This window comes from Electrophorus electricus, chromosome 10, assembly GCF_013358815.1.
Source record: "Electrophorus electricus isolate fEleEle1 chromosome 10, fEleEle1.pri, whole genome shotgun sequence".
NCBI classification, from domain to species: Eukaryota; Metazoa; Chordata; class Actinopteri; order Gymnotiformes; family Gymnotidae; genus Electrophorus; species Electrophorus electricus.
This window is the reverse complement of record NC_049544.1, coordinates 17862489-17868488: the sequence shown is the minus strand read 5'-3', so window position 1 is coordinate 17868488 and position 6000 is coordinate 17862489. Positions and strand designations below refer to the sequence as shown.

At 39.4% G+C, this 6000-nt stretch overlaps 1 long non-coding RNA gene across 1 annotated transcript in view; it reads right to left on the bottom strand.

The window, feature by feature from the left end:
• Positions 1–1350: 1350 nt before the first annotated feature.
• The window catches only part of LOC118242170, a 56056-nt gene continuing 51406 nt past the window's right edge, over positions 1351–6000 (bottom strand). The window contains exon 3 of the long non-coding RNA XR_004776613.1: positions 1351–2424. This is a non-coding gene — a long non-coding RNA (uncharacterized LOC118242170). The remainder of the gene's footprint in view (positions 2425–6000) is intronic.

The following is a 6000-nucleotide window of genomic DNA, read 5'->3' as shown; positions in this document are numbered from 1 at the left end:
AACAGACCTATGGTAGGTGTAGCGCACATAGAGGTGTCCAATATGTGAAGGTACAAGGTAGGTGTTATAACAAAGTAACTAAAAGGCTGGAATGACTCTTTGTTGAGACTTGCCATAGTCTGTTCCCTCTGGCTTTCATTCTTATTCTCCATTAGTTGCATTATCCAGGATTTTCCTTTGTTGTAGGCAGCCAGGATTTGGAAAGTATTTAATGTGTCTGAGTCTTTCACCTGTTAATCTCGTTCTGGGTTGTGTGCGACAGGGAGTCTAAGGGATAAGGGAAAACTAGGTCAACTCAAACATGGAATTTTAGACAGAAAAATAGTGACAGAGGAGGATTTGTTAAACATGCTGAACCTGAAAGGGAAACATAAGAATGACAGATAAACAATATAAAAAATTCTACATTGCTTGCAGTATAATGATGTTCATTACTATGTTAATTAAAAAGCTTAGTTCACTTACTATCCATTTTCTGTGGAGCATCTAATCATGTGTCTTTAAATGCACATTTGCAAAATCATTCACACCTTTTGAGGTGCACTTAAGTCCCAGTGCACACTGAAGCAATACACAGTATGAATATTCTCCCACACTTACAGCTGTTCTTCATTCAAACCCCCAGAAAGCCTCACTCTAATTTAAGCCTCTTTCATCAGCAAGGTGGCAGACTGCAAGCCTGGAGAACTGACATGCACAGCTGAGAACCAGCCACAACACAGCCACAACACAGCCACAACACAGCCAGCCTTGTGCACAGACAGACAGAGAGACCCAAATCAGCATGCGTTACTGTACCAGTGCAGCATACAGGGTTAATGGGCAGAAAGGTGGAGAGAGGGAGATGGAAAGACAGACAGTTAGACAGACATACAAAATTAAACAGAGATAGAAAATGTGAGGGAGTAAGAAAAAGAAAGTGAAATCGAGAGAAAAAGCGATAGAGAAAGTGTGTGTGTGTGTGTGTGTGTGTGTGTGTGTGTGTGTGTGTGTGTGTGTGTGTGTGTGCGTGCGTGCGTGTGTGTGTGTTTGGGGGGGTGTTTGAGAGAGGAGAGGGAGAGAGGGTGAGACAAGGAGCTACATGTGGAGTCAAAAGAAGACAGATGGTAGAGTACAGTATACCAAGAACTGGTCTGATTTTATCATTTATCAAAATGTAGTACATTTTACTTTTATATTTATATTTAAGAATACTTTATTTGAAAATGAAACAATTAGGTTTTTAGCTGTTTGAGAGATCCTCATATGAAACTGAAATATAACTGAATAATCTGTCTAATTTAATAATTTTAACATTTGTTGCACCATATATTTAAATGGTAATGCTTTTCTGAAGCATGTGTTCTGGATACAAACAAGCACATTTGGGAATGATATGCATACAGTGGTATTTGCCTTGGGTCAATTAGAGGTGTTTAATAAGCATATTTTTGGGTAAGATTTTTATAATGGAAATGTTCAACCTTAGTTCATCTAACATTCTCCTTCCAGGTTGTGTACAGTGCACTACCATTATAATGGTAGAGGACAAAGTCCAATGACTGTTGCAGGCATCAACTAAGGAGTTTAATGAAAACCAACGAAAGCAAAACCGAACATAAAATTGCACTAATGAGAACAAAACAAGCCGGCATAACATTCACAAAGAAAAATGGTCACAAAACAAAAAGGCCTTATAAAGAGAACAACATAATAACATAACAAAACAACTCTCAGGTGATGTGTAGAATGGTGCACAATACACATCACCTGAGGGAGGCGTAGTGAGAAATCCTAACCAGCTAGGGTGGCACAGTAAACAGAGACAGGTGCCACGTCAATAGAGCCTTCCTGGGATCCCTCATCAATCAGGCATTGGACGGGGCCCCCTCTGGTGTACTGCACCCTCCTCGTAAATTGGAGACAGAGACAACACCCCTTTCACCAGCTGGAACAACCTCACTGGACAGAGTGTGGCAGTGTCACACAGGAAAACAAGGCACAACTGGTTATGATGCCCCTGAGCAGCCTCCAGCCTGACCCGCCCTTATGACGGTCCGGCATAGCCCAGTTGGCCCCTAGAGGGCAGGGTCCAGGGGACTACCAGCCCCCCAAGAAATTCTAGGGAGGACGCCCCTCCCTAGAACTGAGGTAGTTCCGGACGCTAGCCCCCAGTCCTCAGGGGCAGGTTCCTGCTGGCTTTAGACATGGGGGCTCTTCTCCCTCAGTTGGATCATGACTTTCTCACTGCCTCACATGAGGAAGCCAGAAAAGGACTCCTGGCTGACGTTCGGGGTGACACCGATGTCCCTAACGAGCCCTCTGGGGGACTATTCATGCCTCCTCGGTAAGGTCTGGGGCTTCTGTGCCTATACAGAGAGCTCCACGGAGAAACGAATCCCCAGTGAGATTTGGGAAGAACCGCCCTCACATCCACGAGTCCTGCTAAAAGAGAAGAAAAGAGCATATCGAACATATAGGGGAAAGAAAAAAAGAGAAAAACGAAAACAAAAAGTAGACACTGCTTCCTAAAATGGCGGGTCATTCTGTCACAAGCCAAGAATGTGCAGGGAAAAGGAGGAAACAAATGCAAGTCTCCAACTGAAGAGTTTCATGAAAATGAACGTAAATGAAACCGAATATAAAAGTGCACTAACGGGAACAAAACAAGCCAACATAACATTTACAAAGACCAACAAATTGTCACAAAAGTAAAAGGGCTTATAAAGAGCATAACAGAAAGACATAACAACCCCCAGGTGGTGTGGTGAATGAGACACAACACACAACACCTGAGGGAAGCATGGTGAGAAAACATAACAAATACATGTGCACCAAGACATAACATAATCAAACGGCACGTGCAAAGTCACAACCGCCTAATGGAGGCCTTGTGGGGTGAATCATAGAAACCTTGCACAGATTAAAATTAATTTTGTGAAGACACCTCTCATTAATAGTACACCTACTGTAGTAGAATCTGTTGAGGATTTTAAAAATCAAAGTTTTTCATTTACGTTTCAGGAGCTTACACTCTAAAATGGATTTTATTAACTTATTAATATCATAGGGTGATCCTGATATTCTCGTTCTTACAGAGACCTGGATGAAGAAAATTGTATCTGAAGCTGATTTGTCTTTAGATGGCTATAACATTTAAGGTCTAATCAATTGTGTTGCGATTTTTGTTAATTATTCATTTAATTTAGTTGTATTAAAGTCTGATTCCATTCCTAGATGTGAATGCTGAATCCTGAAAGTGCATTTACATCCAAACAATAAGTCGGACTTAATTGTATTAGTGTTCCCGAAAGCCCTCAGGTGTGGAGCAGTATCTTGATTTACATATCACAGATTACATATCAATGATCTTATTGAAGCATACTAAAAATTGCAGAATTCATTTTTAGGCAAGATTATATATTCTATCACTTCTACTATGAAACAGGCTCTAAAAAAATTACAGAAAAATCTTAACTTGCTACAAAAGTATTTAAATGGATTGAAATGGAACCTAGACTAAATGTAGTGTTGATAGTTTGATGTATAAATAATAATTTAAATGGTACAGCTATTGATGGTCTCAAACTATAAATATCACATTGGATTGATGAAGACACATATCTTTGAAGATACATTGATGAATTATCTGAAAAGCTCAGAATTAAAGTAAGATTCTTATATATAAATGTTGAAAGTAGAAAGAAAATTGTTCATGCAACAATGTTATCAGTATTGGATTATGGTAACATATATGAACACAACTTCTATTCTAGGCATGCTATTTACCAGAGTGTACACTGTTTTATTACTGGTGAGAAACAAAAAACCCACGACTGAGCTTTACTATAAAACTGGTTTAACATCTCTGTATATAAGAAGGAAGCAACACTGGTTTTGCTGGTTTTTTTGTTTGTTTTTGTTTTGTTTTTTCTAAACCTTTATTTTATTTATTAATTAGTTGCCACCTTATACTGCATGTCTGTGCTCCTGTAGCCCACCTGGTTGAGCAGGTGCTGCATGTTGCTAATAACATCAAATAGTCCTGGCTTTGATTTGTAGTGAGCACAAACAATGTCCCTGATCAATATATAAGTTTCTCTAAATACGTTTGTCTGCCAAATGCAGTAAATGTCTCTGCTATCTTAAAAATATATATATGCAAGAGGCAGAGTGATTGGTTTTGATTTGTGCCATTTTCATCCACAGAATTGGATAATAAAGCCATTAGTGTGTGTCACAAGTGTGGAATAGCTTCTAGTTAAGAACAAAAATACAACCATTTTTGTTGGATAGTGAATTCAAGCATTTTAAATAACCTGATAGATGTGAGCTGTTTATGTTGTTCCTGATTTATTTCAATTCATTATTTGTTTTATCTGCCTTATTGCTAATTTTCTATTTTAATTCATTTTTAATTATAGAATTTCTGATTACTGAAATATTACTATTTTGTTATCATTTATGGTGCATATGTTTATTGTGTATTTTATGGGTCCCCATAGATAGATAGATAGATAGATAGATAGATAGATAGATAGATAGATAGATAGATAGATGTGTGCAAGTGATGTTACTTCTACAGAAGCACCGAGTTGCTCTCCACAAAGAGACTGGCGTCATTAAGTTTTAAGTAATGCTACAGCAAGCAGATGCAGGCTTAGTAAAGAAAAAAAAAGACAAAGCTAAAAAAGAACTTGTGATTACAAAACTGCAGGCAGGTGAAATGATCTGACCATTTTAATGCACGTGGGGTCCTGCACAGAGTCCCACTATTCACAGGAAATGAAAAAGCCTAGTGCAAGCAGGATATGGGCTTACCCCCCATCTCTTTCACACACACACACACACACACACACACACACACACACACACACACACACACACACACACACACCCTGCCTGTCGGACTTAATATCTGCACATGCCCTGAGTTAAGACAAAAAGTCTTTACATTTAAATATCCCATTAGAATTCAATATACTGGAGAAAGTGACAAGCATCTAAACTAGGCCCGAGCACTTGCTGACTGAATGCAAAGCTGCTTAAACTATGCCCAGGAAGTTCACCTTCCACATGTGTGCTAATGTATTTGCATGTTATAGAACTATCTGTCACATCTTAATTAAGGCTCAAGCTCATCCCCAGACATCTTATTTTGCGTTCAGCTCTCTCCTTCCTCTAATCTTCTGTCTCTTTTTCTTTCTGACACTTTCCTCTCCCTCTCCTTCTCCCTTTCTTTCTCTCCTTTTCTATTTTTCCCCTCTTTTCTTCGTTAATTTTTATCATTTCTGTGATCACAAGGCAAAATCAATCCTTCTGTCCTCATGCTCTTATTAATGAAGAAAACAGAACGAGAAACCACCCACTCTCTACATTGACCAGATCTGCTGCTTGAAAGGACACAAATCAAAAGCATCCAGTGGTTCTAATGCAAGCAGCCGTATTCCTTTTCTTTCTTGCTCCTACCCCCTCCGGGCCAGCAGAAAGGCCTGGGCCCATGGAGGCCTGGAAGTCTGCTACCGCGTCTCCCACACCCGCCTGCCTCGTGCTTTTCAGAGCAGGCCCTCTCACTGCGGCAGTCTATTCAGAACTAACAACTATTCTATAGCTGTTCCACACACACACACACACACACACACACACACACACACACTTGGAGCCACTAAACACAAGCACTGATGTCACAATATCACCCCTGCAGTTGTAGTATACAAGACAGACTTTGTGTGACAGTGGCCTGAAATTAAGGCAGGTATTCAACTGTAGCTTAGATCTAAGTCCACAGATGTTTATGACCTTCATTACCTGTCTAGCAAAGCCATTTCTCCATGAGAAATCCAGATAATGTAATAAAAAAGAACTTATCCTATTTAACAAATATTAATATTCCTAAATGTTGTGGGTGTTGTTAAGTAAGATAATATTACAGGAGAAAAACAAATCATAAAGAGATAGAGAAACAGATCTTACAGAGATAAAGTGAGAAAGAGAAAGAGAGATGGAGAGAGGGAAGAAGAA